At 35.3% G+C, this 17939-nt stretch overlaps 3 long non-coding RNA genes across 7 annotated transcripts; all 3 read right to left on the minus strand.

Moving 5' to 3' along the window:
* Positions 1-10389: 10389 nt before the first annotated feature.
* LOC124922413 lies at positions 10390-11000 on the minus strand. Its single transcript, XR_007097808.1, has 3 exons — positions 10951-11000; positions 10743-10861; positions 10390-10655 (listed from the first exon to the last, which is right to left on the minus strand). It is a non-coding gene; the product is annotated as an uncharacterized LOC124922413 (long non-coding RNA).
* A 148-nt stretch (positions 11001-11148) lies between these two features.
* Positions 11149-13641, minus strand: LOC124922412. Of its 5 annotated transcripts, XR_007097804.1 has the most exons (7): positions 13348-13641; positions 13071-13244; positions 12745-12821; positions 12277-12430; positions 11701-12190; positions 11376-11422; positions 11149-11289 (listed from the first exon to the last, which is right to left on the minus strand). It is a non-coding gene; the product is annotated as an uncharacterized LOC124922412 (long non-coding RNA). The 5 variants fall into 5 exon arrangements; XR_007097806.1 differs by lacking the exon at positions 13071-13244 and having other exon boundaries at positions 13348-13640; XR_007097807.1 differs by lacking the exons at positions 13071-13244; positions 13348-13641 and adding an exon at positions 12928-12981.
* Positions 13642-13802: 161 nt separating this feature from the next.
* On the minus strand, positions 13803-14544 carry LOC124926094. The gene is made up of 3 exons (XR_007098333.1): positions 14252-14544; positions 13955-14142; positions 13803-13881 (listed from the first exon to the last, which is right to left on the minus strand). It is a non-coding gene; the product is annotated as an uncharacterized LOC124926094 (long non-coding RNA).
* Between the last annotated feature and the right edge of the window lie 3395 nt (positions 14545-17939).

Genomic DNA, 17939 nt, shown 5'->3' on the forward strand with positions numbered 1-17939 from the left:
ATACACCTCGATGCAGATGATCATAAACTCGTCGCAACTTATCATACGTTGATGCATTTTCATCATTTAATTCACCTTTGTCATTTAGAATCTTGGCACTTTCTTGCTCCATTTGGGGAAGTGACTTGATGTCAAAGTGAAAGAAAAAATATAACATCAATAGCAGCAGTTTAATGGATATTTTATGTATGGAAGGTAGATGAGGTAAACATATTCGACAATTAATGGATCTGCATTGCATAAGAAGCATTTCTAATAGTACTCATTACTAGAACTAACATAGAAACCAATTAATAAAATTGATGCCTTACAGCGTGCTCTGACTGAAGAAGTTCTGCAGCAGAATCATGATGTGAATGAAATGCCTTCCTGAAAAATTTCTTCTGATCTGCTGTGATATTAAGGTCCTTGGAAAACTGAAATAACAGAATATGAACACAAGGAAAGAAATGAAACATGTGAATTTTGGGTACTACAAAGCTCTGATCTAATAATTCACTAGAAAGAAATAATAATTTTGCAACTTAAGTTCAGTGGCTAAGTGTCCAGCCGCATTCGTAGTTGGAGGTTACTCAACTAAAAGACCCTCTCTGGCCCACTATATTAATAGTTGATACGACAGAATTAGAAAACTCAGTTTCAAATTCTTATATATAATTGTTTCTTTTAGTACCAGACCTGAACAAGGGATGCAGCAGTTAAAAGCCCAGCAACAGAACCACTAAAAACACGCCCCCAAACGATACACTTAACCCGCCCGTCCTGCTTCGTGGTCCCCCAATTTTCAGTCAGCAGAAATGACCCCGAGAGTGACAGAATCTTAAACCAGGCCTGTTCAAGACAATTTTAAATGAAAAACAGTTTTTTTAACATAAAACAATATAACCTCATGAGTTGCAGTTCCGCGTAGGTTCAGAGTTGATGGAATTGTGACGTACCGGTGTAAAGACATACGATACAAACAGAAAATAATATTTTAACTTGCGGGCAGCTGTTATGTGGACTATTAATGATTTCCCAGTATATGAAAATTTGTCTAGATGGAGTACAAATGGGAAATTTGTATGTCCATCTTGTAATCAGAACACTACATCATTGAGGTTAACAAATTTCCTGAAGGAGTGTTACATGAATCATCGACGATTCCTCCCGCCTAATCATCGTTGGCGCAAAGAGACCGATACGTTTGATGGGCGTACTAAGCATAGAGGTCCTCATTTTCTACTATCGGGTTCCGAAATTCAATTGCAATCACGAGATATAAAGGAAATTTGTTTGACAAAGTAACTGCCCAAGAAAACGAAAGTTATTCATGAATCCCGAGGTGATAACTGGAACAAATTTAGTATATTTTTTCAATTGCCTTACTGGAAATTATTGATGTTGAGACATAACTTGGATGTCATGCATATTGAGAAGAATATATGTGATAGTTTGTTGGGAAATTTAATGAATTTCAAAGAAAAGACCAAGGATGGGATTAAAGCGAGAAAAGATTTAATCATATTGAACATAAAGCATTCCTTACATCCAGTTGAGATTGATGGTATTCTTCGATGTCCAGCATCCCCTATGCACTATATCAAAACACAAGAAATGATTATGTCAATTTATGAAAGATGTTAAAATAACGGACGGATTTTGTTCAAATATTGGCGTGTGTGTAAACATAGTGGAGAAAAAATATAAGGATTGAAGAGTCACGATTGTCACATTTTATTACAGTATCTCATTCCACTAGCTATACGTGGCCTACTTCCTTATGAAAGTATAAATGTTTTTACATGAACGTATAAATGTTTTTACATAAATGTGTTAATGGTTTTACATGAACATTTATATATATTTAATATATAATTATATAAAATATAAAATAATTTAAATATTTTTTTAAATATCTTAAAAATAAATTTTAAAATATTTTAATTTATTTAAATATATTACAAAAAAATTAAATATTTTTTTTTACAAAGTTATTTAAATATATTTATAAAATTATTTAAATATCTTTCAAAAATAATTAAAAATATGTTTTTATATGTATATATTTAATATATAATTATATAATTATATAAAATTTTAAATAATTTGTCAAAATATATTTCAATACATTATAAAAAATTTGTGCATATTAAATATTTAAATATATACATTATGAAATAATTTGTACAAATTCATTTGAATATATCACAATCATAACATATAATTATTATCATTCATAAAAATTAATTTAAATATCTTAAATCATATAATTTATGATTATTATTTTAAACTAATCTTAAAATAAAATTATATTAATTCATATTTATTATTTTATATATATTAGAAATAAAATTATATGAATTATTATTTAATCATTTAAATACATCACAAATAAATTTATAAACATAATTTATAAATCAGAGTCAATTTAAGTTTACTTCACTCAACAGTGAATATATATCAATCAATTTTACATGGACAACCTCATGTAAAACAGTGTAGACTGTCTCTTCAATGGTCATGTAAAACAGAGTGAAGCGAAGGAAGCTTCACTCATTTCCATTTCTGCTGAACCCGGAATAAAATACGGGTTTCAGGTTCTCTCTCTTCCTTTCAACCCAGTTTTAATTTATTAATATAATAATAATGCTGAGTTTTGATTGGTCCGCAACAGGGGAACACCCCATTCGGTAGCAGAAGATCTGATCTGATATTAGTTTTACGTGTTTATATATTTTATTATATTAGATCAATATATTTATTTCAATAATAATAATAAAAATAGTTAGTCTCTATCTTATTTATATAAATGTTTTTTTTTTCACATTTATATTTATTATTTTATTATATTAGACAAATATATTTATTAATAAAACTAAGGAGATTAAATATTAAAACTTTAATAGTTTTAAAAGTATTAAGACTTTAAATTGCGGTCTTATATACATTTAAGGTCTTATATACATTTAAAGAGTAATTTATAAAATAAGAATTTAATTAATAACCAAAGTCTAATTTATAAGTTAATATTTATATAAATTATATTTAACTAATGTCTTACAAATTATATTCATCACAATTATATATAAATCTTTAGATGATAAACTCTTTATTATTTTTTTAATAAATTTTTATAATTTGGTATACATTATTATCTTTTTAAATTATTTTCCAAATAAATTCTAAAATTGTGTATATATTAGGAACTCATTATTTATTAATAAATGTAATATATTTAATATATTTGAGATCACATTAAATAATATATTATTTATATTCCTAAGATAATGTATATTATGAAGTTGAACCTCCATCTCCTGTCGAACCAAAATTGGTCTATGCAGATGCAAGCTCCTTTCATTCACTGCCTCGGATTTCTTCCGAACCCCCCACCATCTTCTATGAAACTACCCACAATAACCTGCGAAGATATATACGACAGAATTAGAAAACTCAGTTTCAAAGACGTGAGGGGAGTCTCCCAAGAAGACGTGAGGGGAGAGCTGGTCTTGCCGGTTTTGGGATGGATGTGGTCGTGTAAGGTTCCATTTAGGATGTACTCGTAGACTAGTAAGGGAACCTCAGTCTCCAGACAACATCCGAGTAGTCTGACAATGTTTCGGTGGTTGACCTGCAATAGAATGACGACCTCGTTTATGAACTCCTCTACTTGGCCCTTCTTCTGGCCGGGGATGAACGGTTCTAGGTTGCCTTTCTAAATGTTTTTGGAGACCTTGACAGTAACGACAGTTTTGTTTGGAAGAACACCTCTATAAACGGTGCCAAAACCGCCTTCTCCGAGGATATTAGATTTGCTGTATCTTCCGGTTGCTACCTCTAACTCATGGGCGGTAAAAATCTTTGCAGTTTCTGTGGAGGATGACCCTTGAGTAGATGAGAGTTGGTTTTTCATGATGAAGCCCCTGTTGAATAAACTTTAATTAATAAGGTATTTAGTTTTTTTATGTTTAATAATCCTAGAGTAATAACTAGGGGTGAGTGGGATAACCAAGAGATTTGGGTGGGAGCTATTTAATATGAAGAATAATTTTATTTTGTCATTTGAAGAGTCAAGCATATGAAGAGTCTATGCTTTCCTATAAAAGAGTTGTAAAAATCTATTTGAGATAATAAGAAAGATATATTTTTGGCATCTTGTTATCAACAAATTGGTATCAGAGCTATTATGTGTGAGGTGAGCGTGAGAAAATCTGTTAGTCTCAAAAGAGAACGCCGCGGTGTGCGCTGGCCGAGAGAGAAAAACAAGAGCGATCGAGAGCCTTGTGAGGTGTGTGTTGAGTGTAAACACTTGAGAGGAATGGCAGGTCTAACCAATGGCATCCCGCTACCCAAGTTGACAAAAGGCGTCAACTACGACAACTGGAAGGTGCAGATGAAGGCCCTTTTCGGTTCCCAAGATAACTGGGATGTGGTCGAGACTGGGTATGAGGAACCGGAGAACACAGATGGGTATTCAAATGCCCAGTTGAACGCGTTGAAGGTCGTTCGAGCTAAAGATAGGGCGGCTCTATATCTACTATACCGATCTGTCGACGAATCTGGTTTTGAGAAGATAGCTGACGCAAAATCTTCCAAAGTGGCATGGGATATACTCGAAATAGCAAACAAAGGAGACGAACGGGTGAAGCAAGTCTGACTTCAAACCCTAAGGGGCGATCTGGAAAACATGATGATGAAAGAGTCTGAAAGCGTATCTGAGTTCATTACTCGAGTGGAGACCGTGGTGAACAAACTAAATCGGAATGGTGAGAGTCTTTCATCAAACCGAGTTGTTGAAAAGATTCTGAGGTCATTGACAGATAGTTTCGAAAATATTGTGTGTGCAATAGAGGAATCTAAGGATCTATCAACGCTCACCATTGAAGAGCTTGCTGGGTCTTTGGAAGCGCATGAGCAGAGAAGGAAAAACAAGAAGGGAGAGTCTCTTGAACAGTCTCTCCAAGCGAAGGCGACAATAAAAGAGGAGAATGTGCTTTATGCTCAGAGTGCCAGAGGTAGAGGAAGAGGCAGAAGCCTAGGTGGTAGAGGAAGAGGTGGACGAGGAAGTGAGCAAGTCGGCCAACAGAACTGGCATGGCAAAGGTCAAGCTCGGGGTGGCCGGACAAACACAAATAATAATATTGAGTGTTATAACTGTGGAAAGAATGGACATGTTGCCAAGGATTGTTACTCGATAAAATGTTACAATTGCGGAAAGCTGGGTCATATTTCCAAAGATTGTAGATCCGAGAAGAAAAAGGAGGAACCAACAAACATTTTTGCTGAGAAAGAAGATGAAGGGTTATTGCTGGTGACAAAAATTCCAGAAACTGAAATCAAACCAAGCTGTTCTGATAACTCATTTTGGTACTTGGATACTGGGGCAAGTAACCACATGTGCGGCGACGAGAGCTTATTCAAAATACTCTCAAAGGTGGAGTCCGGATCCATTTCTTTCGGTGATGCTTCAAAAGTAGCCGTCAAAGGTCGAGGACCGATCAAGTATCAGCAGAAAAATGGGGGAATCGGAGAAATCAGAGATGTTTACTACGTACCTGATCTCAAAAGCAATATACTGAGCATGGGACAGTTGATGGAGAAAGGGTACTCGGCTATAATGAAGGACCGAGAAATACAACTGAAGGATAAACTTGGGAGACTCATTGCCCAGGTAGAAATGAAGAAAAACCATATGTACAAACTTGAGCTTAAAATAGTTCAAGATAAATGTATGCAACTTGATCTAGAGGATGAGGCCATGAAGTGGCATTATCGGTTCGGTCATCTTCACTTCGCAGGGTTGAACGAGCTGGTGAAAAAGGAGATGGTACTTGGAATGCCTAACATTATATTCGAAAAGAGGTTCTGTGAAGAATGTGTGATCGGGAAACAAGCGAGGTCTTCTTTCCCAAGCAGTTCTGAATACAGAGCAAAGGAGCAACTCAGACTGATTCACACAGATTTATGTGGGCCAATAACTCCAGAATCATTTAGTGGTAAAAGATACTTCTTTTCTTTAATTGATGATTTTTCGAGAAAGACGTGGGTTTATTTTCTGAAGGAGAAGTCAGAAGTGTTTGAAAACTTCAAGAAATTTAAAGTGATGGTGGAGAAAGAAACAAACAAAGTTATCAAAGCAGTCCGATCTGACAGAGGAGGTGAGTTCACTTCTAACGAGTTCAACAAATACTGCGAAGAACATGGAATCAAGCGTTTCTTGACTACTTCATACTCTCCGCAGCAAAATGGTGTAGCAGAACGAAAGAATCGAACTATACTCGATATGGTTCGATCTATGTTGAAAGGAAAGAATATGTCGAAACAGTTTTGGGCAGAGGCAGTGCAGTGCGCAGTTTATGTGCAAAATAGATGTCCACATGCCAAGCTAGGAGAGAAGACACCTCAAGAGATTTGGAGTGGTATGAAGCCGAGTGTCTTTCATCTCAAGGTATTCGGTAGTGTGGCCTATGGGCAAGTACCAAGTCAGCACAGGACAAAGTTAGAAGATCGAAGCAAGAAGTACATATTTATCGGGTATGATGAAAAATCTAAGGCATATAAATTGTTTGATCCTATTAATAAGAAATTGGTGGTGAGTCGAGATGTTCACGTGGAGGAATCAATGACATGGAACTGGAGTAACCCGATTGAGGAAGAAACTAGTTCAGAGGCTGTTATGCCTCCGATATCAACAACCACCGAGCTTTCAAAAGATGAATCTGAGCCTCTACAACCTAGAATGAGAAGTCTACCGGAGATATATGACACTACAAATGAAGTCCACATTGTATGTCTTCTCGCCGACTCAGAAGATTTGAATTTTGAGAAAGCTGTACAAGACGAGAAATGGAGATCGGCTATTGATGAAGAAATTGGGGCAATTGAACGCAATAAAACCTGGGAGCTAACCGACCTTCCTGAAGGAACTCGACCCATTGGAGTAAAATGGGTGTACAAAAAAAAAGATGAATGTCGAAGGAGAGGTTGGGCGTCATAAGGCTCGACTTGTGGTGAAGGGCTATAGACAAAAGGAGGGAATAGATTATGATGAAGTTTTTGCTCCTGTCACGAGAATGGAGTCAATCCGACTTCTGATCTCGTTAACTGCTCAAAACCAATGGTCAATTCTACAGATGGATGTGAAATCAGCATTTCTAAATGGAGTGTTGAAAGAGGAGGTGTACGTCGAGCAACCACTTGGGTATATGAAGAGAGGTGATGAGAAGAAGGTGTTGAGATTGAGAAAAGCCCTCTATGGGCTGAAGCAGACTCCTCGTGCTTGGAATGAGAGAATTGACGAGTATTTCAAGAGAAATGGGTACCAGCAATGTCGGTACGAGCATGCATTGTACACAAAGAAATCAGAAAATGCTATGATGGTAGTCGCTCTCTATGTCGACGACCTCATATTCACCGGAAGCAACACAAAACTGATTGAGGAGTTCAAGGAGGTAATGAAGAAGGAGTTCGAAATGATAGACTTAGGTTTGATGAAATATTTTCTTGGCCTAGAAGTGAAGCAGTCAGAGGAAGGGATTTTTATATCCCAAGAGAGGTATGCACTTGAAATTTTAAAGAAGTTTAAAATGGAGGACTGCAACCCAGTTTCAACTCCAATGGAACCAGGCACTAAACTCTCAAAGTTTGATGGAGGAGAACGGGCTGATGCTAGGAGATATCGAAGCTTAGTCGGAAGTCTAAGGTATCTTACAAGCACGAGACCCGACCTAATGTTGAGTGTTGGGATAACAAGCAGATTCATGGAGGATCCAAGCTATACACATTGGAAGGCTTTGAAGAGAATTCTGAGATATGTTCGAGGAACTCTTTCACTTGGTATTTTCTATTCAAAATCAGATAACTACCGATTAGTGGGTTACTCTGATAGTGATTGGTGTGGTGATGTTGATGACCGGAAAAGTACTTCGAGTTATGTATTCCTACTCGGAAATACGGCTTTTACTTGGTTGTCAAAGAAGCAACCTATTGTAACTCTGTCGACCTGCGAGGCAGAGTATGTGGCGGCCTCTTGGAGTGTGTGTCATGCAGTATGGCTTTCAAATTTACTAAAGCATTTGGGAGTGATCCGAGACGAAGGGACTGTGATTCGAGTTGATAACAAGTCGGCAATCGAGTTGGCAAAGAATCCAGTTAATCACGGAAGGAGCAAGCACATTGACGTCCGATTTCATTTCATTCGAGAACAAGTCAAAGAAGGAAAGGTTGAGTTGGAGCATGTTGAAAGTCGAGCTCAAGCCGCTGACATATTCACCAAGCCATTACCGACCACACTGCTGGAGAGTTGTAAAAGGCTGATTGGAATGAGAGATGGGAAAAATATTTAAGTTTAAGGGGGAAATTTGTTGAATAAACTTTAATTAATAAGGTATTTAGTTTTTTTATGTTTAATAATCCTAGAGTAATAACTAGGGGTGAGTGGGATAACCAAGAGATTTGGATGAGAGCTATTTAATATGAAGATTAATTTTATTTTGTCATTTGAAGAGTCAAGCATATGAAGAGTTTATGCTTTCCTATAAAAGAGTTGTAAAAATCTATTTGAGATAATAAGAAAGATATATTTTTGGCATCTTGTTATCAACAGCCCCCGTTTCGTTGAAAGAAGCATTGTCTGAGTTTCATCAGATTTTGTTTCTTTACCAAATGATGCATCCAGATAAACAACAATGATGACTCCCCTGTTAATTCTTACAGATTTTCACACAGTCATTCAACTTTGGGTCGTTGCATTCGTTAATATCTGCAGCATAACAACAAGAGCGTTATGAAAGGGTTAATCATCAAAAGAAAGAAAGAAAAAAGAAGAAGAAGAAAAAGTTAGTTAGCTGAGGTTTTGTGGGTATATAGTTAGTTAGTTTAGTTAGTACCTTCACAACCATAAAAGAGATAGGGGTTCCCATTGAATCCGTCGATGCATTTGCACCTATAACCTACCCCATTCTGAATGTCCAAGCATTCCTTGTTTTGACCGTTGCAAGCATAAGTTTGAACATCCTTGGCCGCCTCTTTGCAAGTCTTGTTACTTACAGCCCATTCGAGCACTACCGGTCGGTCCTCCTTAGGCGGCTTTTCCTTGAGGTGTTTGCTTGAGAAATGGTAAACGCTCGTAGCCGCAACAAATGCATAACCGCAAGAATTAAAGTCGACCACATTGGAATGATTGTGAAAACTGAGAACTCGACTTTGCAAATGCTGTGTATTCTGAGGAATCGCGGCTTGACAACACCCTATACCGCCGCACCTTCCGTCTTGAACGTCGGCGAGGTTGGCACAGTAGGTCGTGCAGGCGGTGAAAAAGTTCATGCCTTCCTGTCGGGTCGCCATTTGCCCATACGTATCGCATCCCAAAGCTGTGAACTTGTTTTCGGTCGTTGAGACAACGAATGTACCCGTTGACAATCCTGGGTCGGCTTGAGACTCATTATAACAGTCTTCCCCAATTTCCATCAAAAAATTTTGACACTTCCAGCAGAGACATTGATTTCGCTGATTTGGATTCTTCCTTTAGTCCCCCAATACAAACCGCCATTGTCCTTGCATGTCAAATGGAATGATTCAGTATGGTAGGTGTCGTTCGCTAAATAGCATCCTTCAGTGGTACCGAATGGGTACGAAATTGATATTTCCCCGCATGTCCTGTTGCAGAACTGGCTCTCAGCAGCTACTAATTCGAAAACATACAACTGTATGAAAAATATGATCAGTAGCAGATTTTTTGGTAGAGAAGAAAGGGAAGATGCCATGGTAGCTACAGCTTCTTTGGTAGAGAAGAAGCAAGTTCTCTGTTTTTTTTTTAAACTTGTTTGGTGGTAGAGAGACGAAGGACTGGTTTATATATAATGACCACGAGTGAAAAACTTTATTATTATTTTTTAAATAGGAATATTAAAAAACTCGGGTGAAGGAAGGATACAGTTACTCATTTTTATTTTGTATGTTTGTTCTTTTTTAACATTAGTTTTTTCCATGTTGTTACAACACAAACACATACAAAAATAATAATAATAAATGAAGAGGAACATTTCAATACGGTGAGGAAGTTATTAACTTTGAGTTTATATCATATTAATATGTAGGATCACTTTGAGTTACATAAATTTGTTGATTTTTTTTTTATTTATAATTACACATATCATAAAAATATCTATACACAAATAAATAAATAAAATTAAATATGTGGAGGAAGTTGTTAACTTAAATTTGAGTTTATATCTTATTATTAGTAGGATCATTTTTTATTTTATATATTTCTTAAATGGTGATAAAGTAATCATGTGTAAAACAATTATATAAAAAAAATTATTAAAATTTTCTGTAAGAATTAAAAATTAAAATAACTTTCTATAATTAAATTATAATTGTATTTATCACTGTCAAATGGTCAATTCCTTTACCCCAATTACACACAATAATTGTAATTCTATTCCCCCAAAACACACAATAATCGTAATTCCATTCCACATTACACACAATAATTACATTTATCCATCTGTGTCAATGGTCAATTCCATTCCTCATTTCATCACTTTCAGAAACAAATTAACCATAAGTCCGATCAATCCTGCAATAACACCAAACCAATCCTGAAACCCACAAATAAATGTTTGCTTTTATGGAGAGGCCAAGGATTGATTCCCTGTGATGGCCCCCACCTAAAAAAAAGATGACAGCTAGTTAACTAATAGTTTTGCTTTTGTAGGTTTAATAATTAATTGCATTGAATTTAAAAGATTACTCACAATTTGGACACTTTTTCTTGTCAGCACAAAAACCATAAACACAAGCTGTCTGTCGAGATGATAACTGAAATCAAGGCATAATAGCCGGAACCCAAAAGAGTTTCTTGTTCTTCTTTCCCCTGTAATAACCACCGCACCACCATGAGAAAAAAGAAAAAAAAAAAACAGAGAAGGCTTTACTAAATGAAAGAAAGAAACCAAAACTTACCCTGAACCTGGCGAGAAGAAGAAAAGCCAAGAAACGATACACACCTATCATTATCGTCTCCCAATTCCACTGCCAAGAATAATTCAAAGAAATCAAAACAATCATTAGAACCGCGGCATTTGTTTCAAATATAAAGACAAAATAAAATAAATAAAATCATAACCCATGATGGGCACTGTGAAATACATATTTCAGGACATGAATTATATCGGTTTTCTTTGTAAAAACCTTTATACCAAAAAGACCTTTCAGCTGTTGGAGTGCACTAGTAATTGCAACTCCCGCCATGAAGCCAACAATGGCACAGCATGAGAAGGCAAGTCAATCAAGAAACCCAACCTGAATTCAGAAAGAAAAACAAAAAAAAAATAGATTTCAAAAAGGGTTTAGGTTTGGTTTGGTTCGGTTCAATAACAAGAGCTTACCTAAAGAAGCCAAGTGTTGCTTGGATGATTCCCCACAAAGAATGTAGCTGTAAATATACCAGAAAATGAAGTTTGCTGAAAATATACCAGAAAATGGAAAAGGATCTTTAGAACAACCAAAGTAATGTTTGATGATACAGGAATCACAAGGCTTGATTATATACTTAATACAAGAAAAGTCAAAACAATTGCGCCTACACAAACTGAACATAGATGAATCTAGCCCACTTCTTGTTCCAAATTCTACTTTAGCTCTTATTCAAGAATTAAGACATATAAATATATTTTAGAGTTCCTTCCAGTAAATTAGAACAATAAAAATTACCTTCCAGCTGCAATGTTGACTTGGCTTGCCTCTTCTATGCCCTTTGAAGATTCTGAGAGGTAATTTGTGTCAGCAATGCACGACATTGATGACGCCTCTTTATTATGTTTGATATAACTAGGAATAAAAATGAAACAAAGCCTACATGCATTCATTAACCTTTGATATCACACTTACATCATATCAGATTAGACCTTTCAATGTGATTTTAGCTGAAATACAAACTTTTTTCAATTTCTTAGTGTTAAGATTAGATTCTATGTGGATAAATAAAACTTGTAAGTTATTAACTCTTTATTTGTACTAATTTATTAGTATAATTGTTACCAATTTAGAGTGAAAAAAATTAGCAATGAGCAAAGAGCTCAAGGGAAAGGGAAAATGACCAAAGGAACCAATCTTGCAATGAAATCAAATAAAATGGGCAACTTTGTTTGCTTCTCTTCCAACCCATTGCGGTTTGCAAGTAAGGCTTCTTTGGATGTAGTCGCTGACACACAAAAAATGCACATTATCAGTAAACTATCACAACCGCGTATAGGGAAACTAACAAGGAAAATGAACAATGAATAATACCAACGCCAGACATCTTTCATGGTCCTGCAGGGGGAGAACACCTGCGAACAGCATCTGCAACAGTGAGTAACACGTTCTCCACCCCAATCAACTCTACAAAATTAGACAAATGCAGCTTCTCTGTCACAACCGGTCCAGGATTTGCTACAACAAGCTGTTTTTTTTGTTTCAACCCAACACAAACAAACAAACAAACAAACAATCAATCAATCATAAGTGTAGCCTTTCGTTACAATGATTTTATTGTTATTCAACCTACTAGAGCTTATTTGATATTATAGGGTTATTTGGAAATAATCTTGGTTTTAGAAAGAAAAAAAATAAATTGTTTGATGTAAAAACCGGGTTTTTTAAGGGTAAAATGTCTTTACAAGAAAAGGGTAATTTGGTTGATGATTTAAAAGATGAAGGGATTGATGATTGAATAAAGGGTTAGTTTTGGATTCATCAAACAAAGGACCTAATAACCTTGATTTCCTTTTTATGCAGAGACTGATGCAACGCTTCCAACCCGTGAACTCCACTAGTATCTAGGTCGGTAACAGCTACAACAAAACAAAACAAACATTAATTCCCGAAACAACAAATGTTTTCTTAAGGGTATAACACAAAAAACAGCAGCAGCTCTTATGCGACATCTCAGATGATCACATATTGAATTCTCTGGTCATTATCTTTAATCGGTTCTTCTTCTTCAGTAAGCCACCCCAAAGTCGTAGACAAAATTATTAATTCCCTAATGTTTATTTTCTGAAACTAGAAAAAACAAATCAAACATTACTACCCAATTATACCTCTCTCGGATATAGTTATCATTTGAAAAATAGATCCCGGAATAGCCCCGGAATCCTAGATGCATCTGGATACTGCAATATATTTCTGTATACCGTAGTTCTAGGGATATTCCCTAGCAAAGCAATCCGAGGCCTAGTCACTTGTAAAAGAATTTTTGCAAACGATATGCATACCTGAAGATAGATTTTTCTACATGTTCAAAATTATGCTTCAAAATGCTAAAGATATGAGTAATGATACTCATTTTGCAGGTTAGAGAAATTACAAAATGACTACCTGATGTAAAGGAGGGCGGACTTTAGAAACCCTTGCTGATCGTTCAGGTGGTTTGCAGAGATAATAAACATTTTTTAAAAGAGTGCTGTGATGAGGATCCAGATTCTTGACATTTTTCAACCGCATCAAAATTTCCAACATATTGGCCATTCGCACAGAAGTTTCAGGAGATCGATAGAGAAATTGTCTGCAGGTCTCAAGGAGATTACATGCAACATCTATGTTATGATGCGAAAAATCATCCAAACAAGTCTGTAGAGGGAATATTATGCTGAATATGAGAAAAAGGATAAGATGAACAAGTACTTTATTGCATTAAAATGAACTTTTATGTAACAGAATTATCAGGAAACAGGATAAATGTAGGAAAAGTAATGAAAGCTACAGTTCCAAGTTAAAATAAAGATGAGACCATGTACATTTCTCACTTACCTTCAAACGGCCGAAAACTAATCCAGGTGTAGCAATTTTGAATTTGCAGAGCTCCCCAATAAAGCGAATATTACGTATTTTTGTTTCAATATTCATTTGATCCTGGCAAAATAATATTTTAATTTCAGTGTAACCAAAACTTTCAAAAAAGAAAGCAACAAACTACTAAACAAACCTTCTTATTTATCAGAGAGTTGAACTCTTCCTCCAGCAGTTGTAAGAGCATGAAAGAAACATCTTTTATACAAGTGGATAGTGTGGCAACCATACGAGAGCAATACGGAAGCAGTTCAAGAGATGTCCTGGGAACATTGAACAAGGCTCTCACAAGCTTGATTTTGAATTCAAATAACAAAATTCTACCTGGAAAATAGAAAATGCATATTTACCAAAATCTTCACGAACAAACTAGATGTATTCACAGTAGAAAAATTATATAAAGAGAAAAGACAAGGCTGGAACAGATGGTTACAGTTAATTGATCAATTAGATCTCGGCTCACACATCCTGGAAGCCTCTGCAACATACCATCCAAGTTTGTCCCCTCTAGTCCTTTAAGTTTCTCCTTTTCATTTTCTATTTTTCTTTCAGCATCTTTGTCTTTTCCTTTCTCTTTTTCAGGATCCTTACACTTTTCTTTTTCTTTTGCATCTTTGTCTTTGGCTTTCTCATTGTTCCCCTCCTGAACAACTGCAGCTTCACGGGAAGCCTCTACAGGTTCTTGGCTAACGCTCTGACTTTGGTCTGGCTCATGTGAATCCTATATGTATACATATTGTAGTTAAGAATAATAAAATCAATAGTTACTCGGATATTACACTATACATATTTTTCATTATTTATAGACGTTAGGTGGAAGCAACAAGTGGAACAGAAAAAAAAAAGAAAAAAAAGCTGATTGGAATGAAATATCAAATCTTCCTTGACTAGGTTCAACATCATAAAATCTCATTCAAACAACCAAACCTTGCAGATATCTTATTTGTATGGCCAGGTAGTGACAATTTTAACATCTCACATACATTTCACACTGCTAAGTAGATTGCAAAAAGGATTTGCAAGCTGTGTTCAGAGAACAATTATGACAAGGTTAAAATGGATGCCACTAATTTATCATTCACATCACTGTAATATGTGTCAAAACATTAGGATAGAATGTTTAAAATGGTATTGCAGGTACACTCCATGTATTACACACAAAGAAATATTATGATATTTATAAATATTACATTTCTTTTTATTTAATAATTTATAAATATTTTATCATATATAAAGTAATCCAAAACAAACAACTAAGAACAAAGTTAGTAACAACTTCCAGAACAAAATTCTTAATAGAAAATAATTGTTTCTAACGAAAATGAAGGCTTCAACAGTCACAATAGTGGCAGGACAAAATATTTGTCAGGAGACAAAAATAAAGGTAAGAAGAGGAATAGTGGGTCAAAACAGAAAGTCGTAATCAGTTTAAAAGAGGAATACTTAATCAAATGCTGCACATATTCAGATTAAGAGGTCAATCATAACCTGGTTCCAAAGGATTCACCATGGACTATAAAATTAAATTAAAGTGTTGTGCATATGAAGAAAAGCATAACAACTAGTAGCCAATATCTTTTAGAAGTGGAACGCAATTTAATGACTTACGCTGATACACCTCGATGCAAATGATCATAAACTCGTCGCAACTTATCATACGTTGATGCATTTTCATCATTTAATTCACCTTTGGCATTTAGAATCTTGGCACTTTCTTGCTCCATTTGGCGAAGTGACTTGATGTCAAAGTGAAAGAAAAAATATAACATCAATAGCAGCAGTTTAATGGATATTTTATGTATGGAAGGTAGATGAGGTAAACATATTCGACAATTAATGGATCTGCATTGCATAAGAAGCATAGTACTCATTACTAGAACTAACATAGAAACCAATTAATAAAATTGATGCCTTACAGCGTGCTCTGACTGAAGAAGTTCTGCAGCAGAATCATGATGTGAATTAAATGCCTTCCTGAAAAATTTCTTCTGATCTGCTGTGATATTAAAGTCCTTGGAAAACTGAAATAACAGAATATGAACACAAGGAAAGAAATGAAACATGTGAATTTTGGGTACTACAAAGCTGTGAGCTAATAATTCACTAGAAAGAAATAATAAGTATGCAACTTAAGTTCAGTGGCTAAGTGTCCAGCCGCATTCGTAGTTGGAGGTTACTCAACTAAAAGACCCTCTTTGGCCCACTATATTAATAGTTGATACGACAGAATTAGAAAACTCAGTTTCAAATTCTTATATATAATTGTTTCTTTTAGTACCAGACCTGAACAGGGGATGCAGCAGTTAAAAGCCCAGCAACAGAACCACTAAAAACACGCCCCCAAACGATACACTTAACCCGCCCGTCCTGCTTCGTGGTCCCCCAATTTTCAGTCAGCAGAAATGACCCCGAGAGTGACAGAATCTTAAACCAGGCCTGTTCAAGACAATTTTAAATGAAAAACAGTTTTTTTTAACATAAAACAATATAACCTCATGAGTTGTAGTTCCGCGTAGGTTCAGAGTTGATGGAATTGTGACGTACCGGTGTAAAGACATACGATACAAACAGAAAATAATATTTTAACTTGCGGGTAGCTCTTATGTGGACTATTAATGATTTCCCAGTATATGAAAATTTGTCTAGATGGAGTACAAATGGGAAATTTGTATGTCCATCTTGTAATCAGAACACTACATCATTGAGGTTAACAAATTTCCTGAAGGAGTGTTACATGAATCATCGACGATTCCTCCCGCCTAATCATCATTGGCGCAAAGAGACCGATACGTTTGATGGTCGTACTAAGCATAGAGGTCCTCATTTTCTACTATCGGGTTCCGAAATTCAATTGCAATCACGAGATATAAAGGAAATTTGTTTGACAAAGTAACTGCCCAAGAAAACGAAAGTTATTCATGAATCCCGAGGTGATAACTGGAACAAATTTAGTATATTTTTTCAATTGCCTTACTGGAAATTATTGATGTTGAGACATAACTTGGATGTCATGCATATTGAGAAGAATATATGTGATAGTTTGTTGGGAAATTTAATGAATTTCAAAGAAAAGACCAAGGATGGGATTAAAGCGAGAAAAAATTTAATCATATTGAACATAAAGCATTCCTTACATCCAGTTGAGATTGATGGTATTCTTCGATGTCCAGCATCCCCTATGCACTATATCAAAACACAAGAAATGATTATGTCAATTTATGAAAGATGTTAAAATAACGGACGGTTTTTGTTCAAATATTGGCGTGTGTGTAAACATAGTGGAGAAAAAATATAAGGATTGAAGAGTCACGATTGTCACATTTTATTACAGTATCTCATTCCACTAGCTATACGTGGCCTACTTCCTGATGATGTGTACAATGATGTTGTGAATTTGTCAAGATTCTTTCGGTTGCTTTTCCAAAAAAGTTTACAACGCGATCTATTGGAAAAACTACAGGACGACATTGTCTTGACACTTTGTAAACTGGATGACATTTTTGATATAATGGTGTACTTGACAGTTCATTTAGCTTTTGAGGCTTGCCTTGGAGGGTCTGTCCAGTATCGATGGATGTATCCAGTTGAATAATATATGAGCACACTAAAGAAATACCTTAGGAATAGGATTTTTCCAAAATGTTCAATTAGCAAGAGTTACCTTGTGAATGAGAGTATGAGCATGTGTGCCTGATATTTGGAGGATCAAGAATCACGAGATGTCTCGATACAAACTAGTACACCATTGTCCATATTCTTTTCTATGGAAGAGCTATCTAATGGCACGTCCTACACATACCAACCAAGGGATCGTCAACGTGCTCATTCGTACATCTTAAAAAACTGTCGCGAAGCTAAAGAATATTATAAGTAAGTGAAACAATTTCATTATTAATTATGATTGGTTTTAATAATTTTAGAATTAAGTTAATTTAACGCTTGTGCAACGATTTCATGCAATCATGCCAACCCAATATTTTCAATGAAGAACGGGATAAACAATACGTTAGTTATTTCAAAGGAAAAGTAAGTAAATTGTCTCAAAATTTTCTTTATTTACTTTTTTACTAGTTAGACAATGTGTTTAACAATAATTTCTATTGAATAAGTGGAACAATTAA

This window comes from Impatiens glandulifera, chromosome 1, assembly GCF_907164915.1.
Source record: "Impatiens glandulifera chromosome 1, dImpGla2.1, whole genome shotgun sequence".
In the NCBI taxonomy this organism is placed as follows: domain Eukaryota; kingdom Viridiplantae; phylum Streptophyta; class Magnoliopsida; order Ericales; family Balsaminaceae; genus Impatiens; species Impatiens glandulifera.